Source organism: Ovis canadensis, chromosome 13 (assembly GCF_042477335.2).
Source record: "Ovis canadensis isolate MfBH-ARS-UI-01 breed Bighorn chromosome 13, ARS-UI_OviCan_v2, whole genome shotgun sequence".
Lineage (NCBI taxonomy): Eukaryota > Metazoa > Chordata > Mammalia > Artiodactyla > Bovidae > Ovis > Ovis canadensis.
In genome coordinates this window covers 57457770-57474314 of record NC_091257.1, presented here as the reverse complement: position 1 = coordinate 57474314, position 16545 = coordinate 57457770, and the positions used below count along the sequence as shown (strand labels likewise).

General features: G+C 49.9%; 1 long non-coding RNA gene across 1 annotated transcript; it reads left to right on the top strand.

The window, feature by feature from the left end:
• Nucleotides 1-2141: 2141 nt before the first annotated feature.
• Nucleotides 2142-4910, top strand: LOC138416975 (uncharacterized). The gene is made up of 2 exons (XR_011247924.1): nucleotides 2142-2301; nucleotides 4506-4910. It is a non-coding gene; the product is annotated as an uncharacterized lncRNA (long non-coding RNA).
• Nucleotides 4911-16545: the final 11635 nt, after the last annotated feature.

The window sequence follows — 16545 nt, the reverse complement described above, 5'->3', positions numbered from 1 at the left end:
AATTTTATCATCCCATTACACAACCCCTTTCCTTCCAAGAGTCGAAGATTAAAGGAATCAGTCCACGTAAACCCTCTGGGTGCTGCGTTTCCCAGCACAGTGGACAATAAGTGCCAGCTGTTTCCGTATCACTGTCACCATTGCTGTTTCTGGAGTAACTGAGGGGGCAGAGAGTTAAACCCGGGCACTTTGCCGCAGAAGGGGAGAGCCTGGCTGAGAAAATGCCAACACAGATGGACACGGAATTCTCCAGGCAAGAATACTAGAGTGGGTTGCCATTCTCTTCTCTGGGGTATCTTCTTGACCTAGGGATTGAACCCAGGTCTCCCACATTGCAGGTAGATTCTTTACCATCTGAGCCACCAGGGAAGCCTCCTCATAAGCCTCACCCATCCAAAAAATGAAAAGACAAAAAGAGCTTCCTGATGATACTTCCTGAGTTCCTAGAGGCAGCCACACCTGATATCCACTCCTGGAGTTTTCAGTGCTGTGGGCCACTGCGTGTGTGCTAAGTCACTCAGTCCTGTCTGACTCTTTGCGACCCCATGGACTGTAGCCCACCAGGCTCCTCTGTCCATGGGATTCTCCAGGCAAGAATTCTGGAGTGGGTTGCCATTCCCTTCTCCAGGGGATCTTCCCTACCCAGGGATGGAACCTGCATCTCTTCCATCTCCTGCTTTGGCAGGTGGGTTCTTTACCACTAGCGACACCCTGGGGAGCCCAGGTGATATAGCCAACTTGAATTGGGGTCCCTTCACTTACAACCAAGAGTTCTAACACGTTCAAGCAGAGACAACCTTATCTTGCCTACAATTCCCACAGCCTATGTCTGTCATATATCCCTTGAAAAGCCAGATTTTCTAAATCGAAATCATGATCAATGCTTTGACACAGAGTTTCTTTTCCTGACCTGCCGGAGTCCAGCTCCAGCACCGACCTGAATGTTTCGTTACAGGAACTTAGTGGTTTACTAAAAAGTCACCTTTATGAAAGAACCACTGTTCCCTGAGCGCACACACTGCAAACCCAGAGCAGCTTAGCACCCCTTGGCCACAGGCATCGGCTCTCTCTACATCCCCCTGAAGGGACCCGTGTGCCGGCCGATTTTACCTTCCTGGCTTCAGGCATTTCACTGGGGTCTGCATCTGGCTGATTTTTGTGTCCCCCATGGTGACTTACATGTAGTCCCCTAAAAGGCAGGTTTTTGGTGAAAGTATTGATATGCGATGTTGGTGTTGTTTTCTGGGAACTTCTCTTAAACCACGAAGTCCAAAGACATCAGTAGATTTTTTTAAAATTGGCTTTTCTAGACCCTAGAAACACTGAAAAATTAATTAAAGGGGCACAGTTCATGCTTCCCCAGCTGGCAGGAGCCTAATGCACAGCTTAAGCATCTGATTTGGAGCCAATACCATTAACCTCTAATTAACTTCTATCCTCCTGACACCCATAATGTTGTGATGATGCTAATATGTGAGGTTATTAATTATATCTAATTATTCAATTAACGAATAGCAAATACCAGTGGAGATGCAAGTTTGTGAATGATTAACAAGATGACTCCAGTTTGACAGGCTATGAGCTGCTTAGTGGCAAGAGAGAGGATTTCTGGGGCTTTGAGTGGCCTTCAGGGGAGGGAAGGGTGCTTACCTGGCGTCCCTGGAGATGGAGATTTGAGGCCTGGAGACCCAGGCTGTTTGTGGGCTCAGAGCTTGCCCTGCCAGGCAGAGTGTGTGTGTCTCTCTCTGTCTTAGCTAGAGCTGGGGTGCCCTGGTCCCAGGCCCAGATCTCCCCGGGGGTGGGCAGGGCTTTCTGGCCGCTGAGCAAGTGGGGCTTGTTTTTAATACTCAGTGACTCTGCACACAGTCCCTGAATGCTGGCTGGGCCTTGAATGAGATACTGAGAAAGTCATGGACCAGAGGGCAATGCGGACTCAATGTTAATTTGGGGATAAGCAGCAGATGTGAATTCTCACCTGGGCACTTGCACCCTGGGGCACATAGACACAGAGGAGAGATTCCCAGATCCTTAGCATCCACATGCTGGCCTCTTAAGTTGACTGGGAGGCACGCAGGGCCCCTGTCCCATTCCCTACTCATGGTGCCCACTGATACCTCATCTCTCCTGTTCTGGAAATCAAGGCTGCTGGAAGATGGCAGGTGACTGTGGGGACCCTTCCCACATGAAACTTGCTCTGCTGGGAAAAGTGCTGGAAGGGAGCAGCGGGGCTCTGCATGTATAGCCCAAATCAGCATCACTTTCGGGGGACAGTCACGTGGGAGTGAGGCAGAGAGATTACAGGTAAGAAACACTGAAATCAACTTCTTTCATGAATTTAAAAATATCAGCTTTCTCCCTAACTTTGTCAGTGCTTGTCATCTGGGTATGTCATTTGGCTGAAAGACAAGTATCTTTGAGCAGTGGAGCAGGGATGCTTATAGCTTAATAAGATTATGGTTTTAAATGTATTTTGGGTTTAGGCTGAAACACGGCTGAAATTTGTTTTCAATATAAACATAGGCTGAAATTTGCTGATTAAAATTTTGTGTGCATTATTCTAAAGGAAGCTAAAATCCATTTTTTCAAATCATAGAATGAAATATTTATTTGAATTATAGTCAATCCTCATCTTTATCAAAATAAATATTTACGAAATTTATAAATTCCTGTTTTCATTGAAAAAAAAATTGTAAGCAACCAACAGACCCTTAGCTTTTTAGCATTTTCACCTTCTCTTTTTCTTAAATATAAAAAGAAACTTTGGTTACTATGTCGTATAAGGTAGATAAGGCTATTTATGATTTTAATAGATTATGCTAAATTATTCTCAAGGATTTTATAATATATTTTATTTCATAAATAGTAATTTTTCCTACATCTGAGATTATGACATTGCATATGACAAGTCCAGTTATGAGAAATAGCCTTTAGACTTGTTTTCACAATCTATCATAATATGAATTAATTATATTAGTTTTTGCATTTTTAAAAATATACTTTCAAAATATTATAAATTATACCTAAAATATGCATTATTTTTGTATCATGGTAAAACAAATGTAACATAAAGTTTGCCATCTTAACCCTTGTTCAGTGCACAGTTGAGGGCACAGTAACACTCACATTGTGCCACCATCACCAGCATCTGTTTCCAGAATTTTTTCCATCTTGTAAACCTAAAACTTTGCACCCATTAAACTGTCTCCCCAGCCCCTGATCTCCAGGCCTTGGCAACCAGCATTTCACAGTCTAGAAATAGAAAGTGTAAGAGATTTCGACTATGGGCCCTTAGTGTAGTGAAGTCATACTACCTGTCTTTGTGGCTGACTTAATTCACTTAGTGCAATGTCCTCAAGATTCGCCCACGTTAGAGCAAATGGCAGAATCTCCTTTTTTGTAAGGCTGCATAAGTCACCATATGTATGGACCACGTTTTGCTTCTCTATTTACCTATCGATGGACTCAGGTTGCTTCCATGGTTTGCTGTTAAGACTCATGCTGTTATGAACTTGGATGTACTAATATCTCTAGAGGTTCTAAGAGATTTCAATTATTTTGGGTATAGACCCAGAAGCAGAATTGCTAAATTGTATGATGGTGCTGTTTTTAATTTTTTGAGGAACCTCTATACTATTTCCCACAACAATTGGATATTTCCCTGTCCAACCAAAGTGCACACAGGTTCCAATTTCTTCACATTCCTGTCAACACTTGCTTTTTTTTGTTTCCGCCCCCGCCATACTAGCCATTCTAATCGCAGTTTTGATTTGCATTTCCCTAATAATCAGTGATATTGAGCATTTTTTTACATGCTTATTGGACATTCATATAGCTTCTTTGGAGAAATGTCTATTCAAGTCCTTTGCCCATTTTCCCATTTTTGAATCAGGGTTTTTTTTTTTTGTTTTGTTTTGTTGTTGTTGTTGTTGAGTTCTAGTTTTCTCTATATTTCAGATATTAATCCCTTATTATCATTTTAATCTTGATGGCTGTTAGTAATCTTTTTTATTTTTTTTAGTAAGACACATTTCACAATTTATTTCTCAATGATTTTCATGCTGTTTCTTGAAACACACATTCACACGCTCGTTTGACTTGAGAAATGTCTTATGCCATCACTGGGAGAAGTCCTGCTGGCAGTTCCTTGAGCTGTTTGAAGACACAGCGGCTGGCTTTCTAAGCACCTGTGGGTGGCATACCCATATTTGGGTTGGCTGAGAGATTTAAGCCTATGATAAAACAAAGTCTAACTCTTTCTCAGTGGCTTGGACCAAGCGGGCAGAACTGATGGTCCCCTGGGAGTACTATAATGGGGCTTTGGGGCAGACTTTCCAGAGAAGGTGTAAGAATGATTTCACTGTCACCTCTCTAAGGCAGGTGCTTTCTAATTCTCAGCTTCCAACAAAGTCAAAAGGAGACTTAACTGCTGTGACTCAGCAGGGGTTCCAAGCTGGGTGATGCTGGTGGCAGAAGGAGGCGTGAGTACAATTCCTTGGTGCTTACAGGTATAACATAAAACCCTGAAAACAAAAGGTGAGGATAAATGGAATGCCAAGCCTGCCTTGCTAATTCCAGAATGAAGCAATATCCGCCTATAGTGAGGCCTCAGCTGGAAAGACAACAACAGGACCCCCAGCAAAGTGGATTTGCATGAGACACAGGAGAAGATGCTCAAGGGGCTTCTGTACCCATCCTGCCGCCTCTCCTGGCCTCATTCCAGGGGGTAGACAGTGGGCACCGCCTCAGGAAACAGCAGCAACTATAGAACCACCATCTTGTTTAGAGACGTTTTCCCGGCACAGCCTCACTTTCTACATGTAATCACTCATCAAAATCTCTACTGTCTTAACTTGCTCAGTAACATCAATAATAATCTTAATAAAACTCAGAGAAAACATTTAAAACACCTAGACCTTTTTGATCTTAAGAAACCAAAATAGTTTCCATTTATACATGTGTTTCTGTTGCAGGATTTTATGAGAATGATAATAAAGCATGTTCAGGCATAAAATTCTATAATATGAGGATAAAATTCTGGGAGTGGAATGTAATGAAATTATATTTAAGGAGAAAAGAGGAAAGGGTAAAGTTTTTAACTCCTGGAGTAGAAATTGCCTGTGTAGTAGTATCTTTTTCATGTATGTTTTTTAATACTTAGTGTATTTATTCTTAAGTATAATCTTTTCTAAAAAATTATTTAATTATTCTCACTGTTATTTTATTTACTTTTATATTTTGGCCATGCGGGATCTTAGTTTGCAGATCAGGGATTAACTGGAGCCCCCTGCATCAACAGGGCAGAGTCGTAGCCACCAGACCACCTGGGAAATCCTGCTCATGTATGCTTTATCTTTTGTTTTATTCTTTGGCATTACTGACTCGATAGACATGAGTCTATCACCAGGAGTTGGTGATGGACAGGGAGGCCTGGCGTGCTGCAGTCCATGGGGTCACAAAGAGTCGCACACGACTGAGCGCCTGCACTGAACTGATTTTTTGGGTCTTTGTTGGTGTGCGGGGGCTTTCTCTAGTTATGGCGAGTGGGAGCTACCCTTTTGCTGTGAAGCTTCTCATTGCAGTTGCTTGTCTTGTTGCAGAGCACAGGCTCCAGGCTCGAGGGCTTCGGAGCCATGACCTGTGTGCTCTGGAGTGCTGGCTTCAGTAGTTGCGGTGTGTGGGCCTGGTTGCTCCTTGGCACACGGAATCCTCCCAGACCAGGGGTCAAACCCGTGTCCCCTGCCCTGGCAGATGGGTTCTTATCCAGGGAAGTCCCCATTTATGTTTCATCAATCGTGGTGGGTCTTACACTGATGTGAAACTTGTTTTCTACGATGTACATTCCAAAGAGATCTGAGAGTTTTACATGAAAATAATTTATAATATACTATAATTTTATTTATATTTAATATTTCTATATTTACAAATATAAAATATAAAAATATAAATATACTTATAAATATACACTAGGGTGAAAAGGCACATGTAATCTTAAATGTATATGAGGGGAGCATCACAGTTTTGTTAAAACAGTTGAGGGCAGTGCAGCGGCAGATGCATTACCGTCGTGGAGGCTGCAGCATGGCCTGGGTGTAGACAGCGGGGTGTCCGGGTGAAGAGGGGAATGGGGAGCCCTGGAAGGGAGGGGGGAGTCTCTAAGTCCTCAGTGAGGAGCCGGGGGAGTGTCTGGGTGGCAGGCTAGCGATGGTGGAGGCCATGGCAGGCAGTGACTGACCGTGTGTGGGGAGGATGGCGGATCAGGCCCCAGGGGCTGAGGGAGGCAGAAGGACCCAGGCTGGGGTGGCAGCAGCAGGAGGGAGGTGGCAGTGTGCATGTTTGGCAGGTAGAACTGACAGGTGCTTGTGACTCACAAGGGAGCGGTGTGGGTGGGGCGGGTCCAGCTTCAGGCTCGTGACTCATCTCTGGGCACAAATGGTGCTGGGGGATGGTAGCATAACCGGAGTCCTCAGGTGATACCTCCAGCTCTCCTGGGCCTAAAGAAGGATGAGTTCTCATCACAGCCACCAGCATTTTGCTGAATGTATACAAATGTTCCTTTTGGTCTCTGAACTCTACTCTCAGTGATGGAAATGGGAGGAGAGGGCTGGACAGGTCCCTGGCTGGGCAGGGAGGCAGGTCTCATTTGCAGGTGGGCTTGTCAAAAGAATAGCAAACATCCATCCCAACTTCTTATGTTACAAAGGAGGGAGCTGAGCTGGAGGGGTAACATGATGGGCAAGGTGACCAACTAGGTGGGTGGCAGTGTTCTTGAAGATGCCTTGGCAAAGGAGTAGAACAAGCAATCATTTATGCTTCATGGGTAGAAGGTAAAGTAAGGCCCCTCTTCCCGTATCTCCAGTTGGAGGCAGATTTGTAAACGGGCCAAACGTTCTAATTAAAAGGCTGAGATAGGAAGAACAAGACAAAAACCATGATCCAGTGATATGATAACTAAGAAAAGACACACTGGAGATTTTAAGACACAAATGATTGAATGGGAAAGGATGAGAAAAGAGATTTCCTGGAAACAGCTACCCAAAGAGAGCTGGAGTAAATGTACCAAGAGCAGACAAAAAAGAGTTTAAGGCAACAATTATTGCTAGAGAAAATTAAGTAATTTTATAATGAAATAGAAAATCCATCAAAATGACATAGCAATGATAACAACAGAGTCCCAGATATGTGAAGCCAAACAGGCAGATTTAAAGAAGAAATAAGCAATTCAAAATAATAGCTGGAGACTTCAGTAGCTGTACAGACATTAGCAAATAGACTTCCAACATCATGAAACAATGAATCCTCACAACTGTCTATACAACACCCTACCCAACAATCGTAGAAGACGCATCCTTTCCAAGCACATTCCCCAGAAGAGACAATTTATCAGGCCACAAAACAAGTCTTTGTGCGTTTAAAAGGAGTAAAATCATACAAAGTATGTTCTCTGATCACAATAGAATGAAATTAGGAATCGATACGAGAAGGAAATTTAAGAATTTCACAAAAATGTGGAAAATAAACAGTATACTTCTAAATAATCAATAGCTCAAAAAGAACCACAAGGAACTGGCAAATATTTTGAGTTGAATGGAAGTGAAAACACAACATACCAGAATTTATGGATACGCTGAAAGTAGTGTCAGAACGAAAATTATACCCGTAAATGCTTACTTTAAAAAAGAAATATCTGAAGTCAATAACCTCACCATTCATCTTAAGAAACTAGAATAAGCAGAGCCGGAGTAGGAAGTAAATAAAGCAGACAGAATCACATGAAATAGAGGATGGGAAAACAATAGAGAAAATGACGCACAAATCCTCAAATCAGTTCTTTGTAAAGAAGAACAAAATTGACAATCCCCTGTAGCTGGACTGATCAAGAAAGGAAGAGAGATTCATATACTAGATCAGGAATGAAGAGGGACATTGTTACGTGCCACAGAGAGTAAAAAGGATTGTAAGGGGACACTGTGAATAACTGTGTGGCAACACATTAGGTGATTTATAGGAAATGGACACATTCCTAGAAAGACACAGACAGCCACAGCTGACTCAAGAAGAGACAGAAGATCAATAAATTTATAACTAGAGATTGGACTGGTAATAGAAATGCTTCACACACACACACAAACCCCAGAACCAGATGGCTTTCCTGGTGAATTGTTGACAAGTTTGAAGAAAAATAAACAGAGTGAGCATTCATTTTAGGCAAAGAGGGGAAAAAACACTAAGCAAGACAGGAAGTTAAGAACAATAAGAGCAGGAACTGGTGAATCTGAAAACAGAAAATGAGAAGTGAAAAATAATCTTAAGTTGAAGATACACGTGTGTGGCACTCACAAACTCTGAGTCTCCCACCCACACATATGCACACGTACAGACGCTCGGTAAACTCAGCCTCAAAGGACAATTTAAGATGAGAAAGTGTTAGAAGTCACAGATGCAGAAAAAACAGTCAGATTCAAATGGAAAAGGATACTTTGCTTCACTCTGTGGATTAGATGACTGATGCCAAAAGACCCAGGAAACTGAAGGGTCAGTGGACACGTGCGAAGCTGAGCGGTCCTTCAGATGACCTTCAAGAGGGGCTGTGAGAGGGGTGACCGTGTCCAGGAAACATCTCCAAGGTGCCCTGTGAGCTGCGGTAACATGGCGCACTGGTGAACGCCCACACGTGGTGTGTGCAGCCGCGCCTGTGACCTGAGTACACGGGCACGCTGGGCACCATTGTTCTCTGGGTACCCAGGGAGCAACCCTGGCATACTGAGCTGGGGCACTCACGTGTGCAGGTGGGAAGAACGTGATTTCCACTGCACATCCTTTTGATCTAGCTGGCTGATTTTTACCACTTCTTATCATTTACTAATGCAAAAAAAAAAAAAAAAAGCGGGGGGGATGTTCCATGGAAAAATGCCAAAGAGGTCTCTCCATACCATTTGCTGATAAACACCCTCAGATACAAGCCTCAGGGGAGCTTGGGACGTCAGCTGAGGGTGCAGAGTGTCCTGAATGGAGTGTGGAAGTTGGTCTCCTGTAATGACCCCATGTGTCTCACTGGCCAAGTACTCTGTTGGCGTTGGTAACACTCCGGGCCTGTGGCCAAGGTCTCTTGGCCAGTAGCAGTTCTAACCCATCCCTTCACGGTGAAATGATAAAACTGGGTTGGCAGAATGGTTTCTGAAATGAGAATGGTGATGAATGCCCACAGCTGTCAGTCTTTAGCAGAAATTTGTCTTATTATACACAGAATTAAATCTATCCTCCATTAAAAGTATGACAAAAAGAATTAATTCATTTTCAATGTAATGACTTAAGCAAGCAGATCTTGCATAACAATGAGGGTTTCTGAACTTCTAATGAACTGTTTAAAGTGTTCGAGCTGAATTTGGGTCTCTGATAATAATTTCTAAGATCCAAGACTCCCCAGTTGGATGGCATTACCAATTCAATGGTCATGAACTTGGGCAAATTCCAGGAGATGGCGAGGGACAGGGAAGCTTATTGTGCTGCAGTCCATGGGGTTGCAAAGAGTCGGACACGGGGTTGCAAAGAGTCGGACACGACTTGGCAACTGAATAACGAAAAACAGCAAGACTCCCCTGAAGGGGCTGTTTGCTGAGATACTCTCCAAGGGAACTCGTCTGGAGACAATGAACTTACCAGTGAAAAAGTCAGAGACCGTGGCAGTCTGCTGTATCTATGGCCCCATGGTGACCTTACTCCCTGTTGATCTGGAGGTTGGCCATGTGGTTGTTCAGGGTGAGGTATTAACAACTGTGAGCTTGCTAAGTGCCATTGTGTTGGGGTCTGTGTTCCTGGGACACTGCTTTGTGGAAGCCAGCTGCCATGTGCCAAGGCCAGTGGCCTGAGGCCACCTGCTGTCAGGAAGCCCAAGCTGCCCCGTGGAAGGTCACACGGAAAGAGCTCTGTGCCGTCGGCTCTCGGCTGGGTCAGCTGGTCTGGCCGAAGCCCCACAGCCCAAGTGTATGTTAGTTGGAGGGAAGGACTGCCCAGCTGAGCCCAGGTTCAAATTTTTACTGTTGCTCAAGCTGCTAAGTTTTGAAGCATCTTGTGCAGCTTAGGCAACGGCTGGGGGAGGGTGGGGGTCTGAGGTGAGATGCACCTGGAGGAAAGGGAGCAGGTGCAGGAAATAAATGCACCAAGAGTGGTAATCCTGTCATCGTAAAGTGGTCAGAACTCCGACTGGTTCACAAGGACTCTCTAGGTGACAGCATAGCCAAGATCCATGTGACTCAAGTGTGGTCCCCACACTGCAGCGCTGACGTGCTCTGGGAGCTTGTTCATTTCTTAGAAAACCTCAAACCTGGGACCCTGCCCCAGAAACCTAGCTCTCCACATAATGTCTAGGCACTCCATGAGGAGGTTCAGGTCTCAGAGGCCTGGGTTTTGGGTTGTGAGCCCTGGGGTTGCCACACTCTCGGCAGTGAGCAGGTCATGACCATCTGTACAAAGATGGATTTCAAGATGTCCATCTCCCTGGAGACCTTTGCGAAGGAGTGATTCATCCACTGCAGGTCTCACAACACCACCCCCCACACACCCCCCGAATAATCAGCCTTCACGTTCCCAACCAGGAGCACACTCGGTCATGTGGCCATCCTCAGAAAAGATCAGTAACAGGGGGCTTTGTTCACTGCTAATGCAGAGGCTCTGTGTCGGTTGGGAAGGTGATGGCCTGGGAAGGGGTCTTGGGGACGGGGGTTGATGGCAAGGGTTCCACGACTCTGAGCTGCTGGTCACGCAATGGAAAGGCTGGCCCAGTGGCCCCTGGAAGTCTCATTGCTGGTCAGAACCCAGAGGCCAGGCCCTGCCCCTGGTGCAGACTTTGCACCAGGGACTGGGGTGGACCCGAGACAGGGCCTGCAGTCTTGACAGGCAGTTCTGGAACCATCCTTCCTAATTTAACCTGAGCAGTAAGGCAGGAGTGTGCTGTGAACCGGCAAGGCGAGATGGAAACAACCCACAGCCCTGCTGCCGTGCAGTATCCCGAGGTCTGCCGTGTGGACACTGAGACCAGCACAGACTCCAAGCCGCCAACAGCTTAACCGCCAGCTCCCTAAACCTAGCCTGGCAGAGCCCGGGAATCCCCGTCAGACGCTCACAGAGGGGTGGGGGTAGGTGGGGGTTGAGGGGTGTCGGGGGGCTGGCCCATCCCCCGCCCCTCCTGACCACAGCTGCTGGGCAGATGGGATGAAGGCAACCGAGGCTGAACTCCCGCCCAGGCCCGGGATGGGTGTCTGGAATGGAGCCCGGGGCCCCATTGCCGCTGACCTAGGGAAGATCCCTGGCACATCTTTTCCTGGAGCTCCAGCGCCACCTGGTGGCGGGGTCCCCACGCCCGGGTGCATCTGGGATCCAGATGGTACCACCTGGGCGTGTCCTGGGTGAGCTCGCATCAGAGGGAGAGGGTCCCAAAGAAGTCCCAGGAGGCCTGTGCCCCCTGCCCAGCCTCGGCACCTCCTGCCTCACTGCTGTGTCCTACAGGTGTATTTCTGGGGAATGTGTCAGAGTGAGGCTGTTGCCCCAGGCTCTGCTTTACAGGGACAGAAATTGAACCTGGTCCTGGTCCCTGCTCGTGCCCCTGTGCTGCCTCCCCCCTCCCCGGTGGTGATGTGGGGGCGTAGGGTCCAGTGTCCCTGCCCTGGCCGGACATCTGGGCCTGAGCACCCCGTCCTGCAGCCTGACCCGCTTCAGGCAGGATGAACTCCAAGAGCCGGGCAGCAACAGCCCTGATCATCCCGAGAGCCCAGGGTTAGAAAAGTGACCAAAACAGGAAAGTTTTGCTTTCTACAAGCCTTTTAATATCTTCTCCAAATCCCAAATTTCCATATATGTCTTTATTATAGTATTAACATGCAACACATTCATATATTATATAAGGTTCCCCAGCGGCTCAGTGGAAAAGAATCTGCCTGCAGTGGAGGACACAAGGGAGATGTGGGTTCAATTCCTGGGTCAGTAAGATCTCCTGGAGAAGGGAAATGGCACTCCACTGCAGTATTCCTGCCTGGGAAATTCCATGGACAGAGGAGCCTGGCAGGCTGCAGTCCATAGGATCGCAAGGAACGCTCTGTACCCTATTACCTGCCCTGAAAGGGGCGCTCTGCCCTGCCTTTTGTTCCATTTGGCACATTGGCTGTTTGGCTGTTGTCAGCCATCAGAGACTCTAAAGCCACCTGAGAAAAGGCCCCGTGATATTTGGACAAAGAGATGTGACATGGGGGGCGGGCAGCAGAGGCTGAAGGATGAGCTGCCGCCCCCGGCCTGTAATGCCTTCTTCACCCAGTGTGTCCCCACAGGCTTTGAGCTCAAGCAAAGTTATCCTTGGAGACCCACCCATTGTTTCAGTTGCTATGGCTTCACAACAAACCAGCCCAGGCCTCAGCAATTTTAAACAACAGTGTTTGTTGACCTTGAGCGTGTGGGTCAGGAATGTGGACAAATACAGCGCTCTCCACATGGTCTCCTGCTCTGAGGTGGAGGGGGCCGGCCCCCATGTGGAGGCCATGCCCCAGGAGAGAGAGGTGGCTCAGCCTCGGACGTCAGCATCTTCTCCTGTGAGGTGCACCGAGGTCGGACACATTTCACAGCTGCCTTTAGAAATTCATCGTCCAGGCCGCCATTTCACAGACGTGACCCCATCAGCTGAGCAAACTGGACATTCAGGGACCACATTGCTAGGCTGGGACAGAACAGGCTGGGGCCAGGGACTGTCCCAGGGAGGACTCAGGGTGTCTTGGAGGGGCCTCGGCCCACCCAGGCCCTGGCGATACCCCAGGTGTAGGGGGATGACTGGAGGCTCCAGGCAGGGGAGGAAGTGGATCTTGGTGATGAAGGGCCCCCTGTTACTTGTGGATCAGCAGTTCCTTCTGACCAGGAGGCCAGCCAGTGGCAGAGGATGAAGAAAGGGAGTGGGTAGGGAGGGAACCACGCCACCAAGATTGCAGCCAAGCTCTGTAGCTGGACGCAGGCAAGAGGCAAGGTTTCCATCAGCCCCATGTCTTAGTCCAGGGAGCCTCCCCACACCAAGAGCCATCCAACAGCGAGCCTGAGGCCTTTATGCTGGGAAGACAGACTGGGGCCTCTAGCAGCCCTGTTGGGTGCGGAAGGCTGAGGCTTGCCTACTTGTCTGGTGTCCAAGGAGATGGTCATCCCTCAGATGAAATTTGGGTGGAGGGAGGGCTCCTGAGACTACAATCTCCCCTGCTCAGATGTGGCTCCCAAAGCCAGGGTTCAGTGGTTTGCCCTGAGCTGGGCTAAAAAAAATCCCAGGATTCCCACCCCTCCGCATTTCCCCCTTCCTTCAGGAAGCCCTCCGTGCCTTCCTGCAAACAGGGTTCCGGCCTCTGCCCTGATCGCCCACTGTTTCAAGGTGAGCGTGTGGTCGAGTACTCCAGGGACTAAGTGCTGTCTGGTCCACAGTGGAGCCCAGACCCCCTCGCAGGCCTTGCTGGGTTGAGAGCGCAAGACTGTGGTTACCATAGAGGGGGCGGGGTGCTCAGCGTGAAGGGTGTTATGTCCCGTACACTGGAAGGGAAGGGGTAACGGCACGTGTCGGGAGCCCGTCGGAGCCCTTGGCCCCTGGCTCTGGTCCTGTGGGCAGGAACGCGTTCATCCGTGTCCACCCTGGGACAACGAGCCTGCAGGCTTGGTGGCTGTTACCCCAGCGTGTGGGAAGGAGGCTTACATAACTTGTAGCCTGAGCAGGGCGGACCCTGGTGGGGAGAAACTGCAGCCTGGGTTCGGAGGAACGGCAGGGCTGTTCCCCCTGGGGGCGCCCCATTCCTGGACCAGTCGCTGCTACTCACAAGGGTGCCAACCTGCCTGGCTCTTGCCGTTGCACTTACTGTCTCCACAAAGAGCTGCCCTGCTGGGACCGCGGGCGTGGCTTCGGCTTCCCAGGTGGAGTCTGGGGCCCAGGTGACTGCCTGGAAGCCCCGCCCGCATCCTCAGCATCACCCTGTGATCCTGGTCTCCTCCTCCTGGGGCCCACACGCCCAGGCTCACTGCCATCGTTTGAGGGGGGTTTCTGGGGCTTGGCTTCTCTTTCCACTTGTCACACGTCCTCAGGAGACTAAAAGGGACTCTGTCTTGGTGCAGTTTTTGTTCCAACAGAAGGTGACTCTTGTTCGTGATGGAGAGAAGGGGGCACCAGCATGACCTTGAGGCTGAGGTAGGGGCAAGGATGCTGGTGGGAGGAGGGAGGAAGATGGGGGCATGTTAATACAAGAGGGCTTCTGAGTGCACCCCACGCCCCCAGAGCTCAGGAGGCTGGGAGCAGAGTCAGAACTCCACTCCCAGGGTCAGCCTCCACCCAGCACCCAAGCTCCGAGCTGAGCCCAAGAGGCTGGAAAGGAGCCTGTGTGAGCCACAGCTCTCTCTGGACGTGGCTCGGGGATGTTTGGACTCTTAATTAGTGTGAATGTTCCTTAATCATCCCTGGATGGAGCTCCTGATGAGGGTTGCCATGGCCACGGGGCTCTGGTGAGTGAAGGGCCCTCCAACTTTCACATCAGTCACCTCGCCCCTGTGGAGCTCAGGCAGCTCTGCTCTGAGCCTTGGGCGCCTCCAGGAGCTCTTGGCAGCTCCTCCTTTTGTGGCACCCTAGTGCTCTTGCCTGGAAAATCCCATGGGTGGAGGAGCCTGGTAGGCTGCAGTCCATGGGGTCGCTAAGTCAGACACGACTGAGCGACTTCACTTTCACTTTTCACTTCCATGCATTGGAGAAGGAAATGGCAACCCACTCCAGTGTTCTTGCCTGGAGAGTCCCAGGGACGGGGGAGCCTGGTGGGCTGCCGTCTATGGGGTTGCACAGAGTCAGACACGACTGAAGTGACTTAGCAGTTAGCAGGGTCCCTGTGTGCTCCTGGCAGGAACCCATCACCACAGGCTACCACGTGGTGTGTCCTCTGGGCCCTCCCAGGAGTACCATCAGGGGCGGTGGAAGAGGAAACAGAGGTTCACAGAGGACCAGTGACATGCCAAACCCAGTGATGACTGTCTGCGCCCTGTTCGGGTGAGGACGCGACGACAGCTCCACGGCACCAGATGTGGGCTCGAGGCCTGAATACCAGCAGCCTGTGAAGTAAGTGCAGGTAGCCATCCCTGCTTTGTAGGTGAGGTGAGCGGCTCGGAGAGGCTGAGTAACTTGCCCCAGGTCACGGAGCAAGTGCGAGGGCGAGGTGGGCTTCTGGGGCTGCTAGTGCCTGCTCTCAGGAGCAGAGGCAGGGCCCAGGGTTTGCTGCGGATCCTGGGTCTTCCTGGAGCATGGATGTTTCCCCTTCCACCCCCTCCACTGGCCTGCGGTGGCCCCGAGGGCCATGGCACCATGGCATGAGGCAGGAAAAGTGGCGGTGACGGGGTGCTCCATGCATAGGCACCTGCAACCCAGGGTGGGTTTCACAGTTCAGTGCCCCATGGGGACTGTCCCCAGCCTCAGCCCAGCAGCTCCCACAGTCTCCTTCAAAGGGGGCTGAGTCTTCCTGGCTCCTGCCAGTGCACATGATGGTCTAGGGGCCAGGCCAGATATGTGACACGTCCCATGCCAGCTGCGGACATGCTAAGGGCACGCGGGGGGTGGGGCAGCGAGTGCCAGATGCCCTCCAGAGGGGTGCTGACAGCTGGGTCTCCGTCCTCGTCATGAATGTCCTGACTGTCGCCTGCCCTGCTGTTCCCGGTCTCCTAATTAGAGTGAGACGAGGTCATCTGCATCCCCTGCAGCTTTTCCGGACTGTTTTTCACCCAGCTGAGCTGAGGCAGGGCTGTTAGTCCTCATCACGGTAGATGATCACGGGTCACGCGTGGTCAGATGCTTGTTCTGGGAAGCTGGGTCTTCAGAGCGCGAGACTGTTGCCGCTGCCCCTTGTCCGTGTGCTGGAGGCTCCTAATCCGTGAGACTTAAGGAGGCCCCAGCGCCCTGGCTGGCTGCTTCTCCCACCCCAGGCGTGTGCCTTCCTGGACTCAACCTGGTTGTAGGTGTGCAGTCCTCTCTCCTCTTTTGAACGCCTGACTTTGTTCACATGGGCGGGCCTCACGACAACCTTCTCCGTGAGACACTCTGCAGGTAACCCAGGTTCTGTCTCCGTGGGGGCCTGCGGGCTGCTGCAGCAGAAAGACCAACGTCCCGACTCTAAAGCACGGACGTTGGTGCTCCTTCACTGAGCCTGTTGGCAGGTGGCTGCCTCCATCGGGAGGCTCCTCCCGGGGGTGCGTTCTCTGTGTCCTTAGCCCCACGCCTCGTGGCCTGTCCCTGCATCCAGGTGCAGGTGGTGAGGAGTGTGGGGAAGGCACAGCCACTTCCCAAATCCTGGACCAGGTGCTGGCCGGCCTTGCTGGCCCACGTCCCTGGGGTGAGGACGCAGTTGTCACTGCCGCCTGCAGGGAGGTGGCAGGTGGTGCTCTGGGCGCCAGGAGGAAGAGGGGACGCAGCCTTGAGGGGCCTCGGGAGCAGGTGTGAGTGAAGAGGGGGGCTCCCGGGGCCCGGGACAGGCCTGTCCTCAGCACCTTCCTTGCATGCCCTCCTTCTTT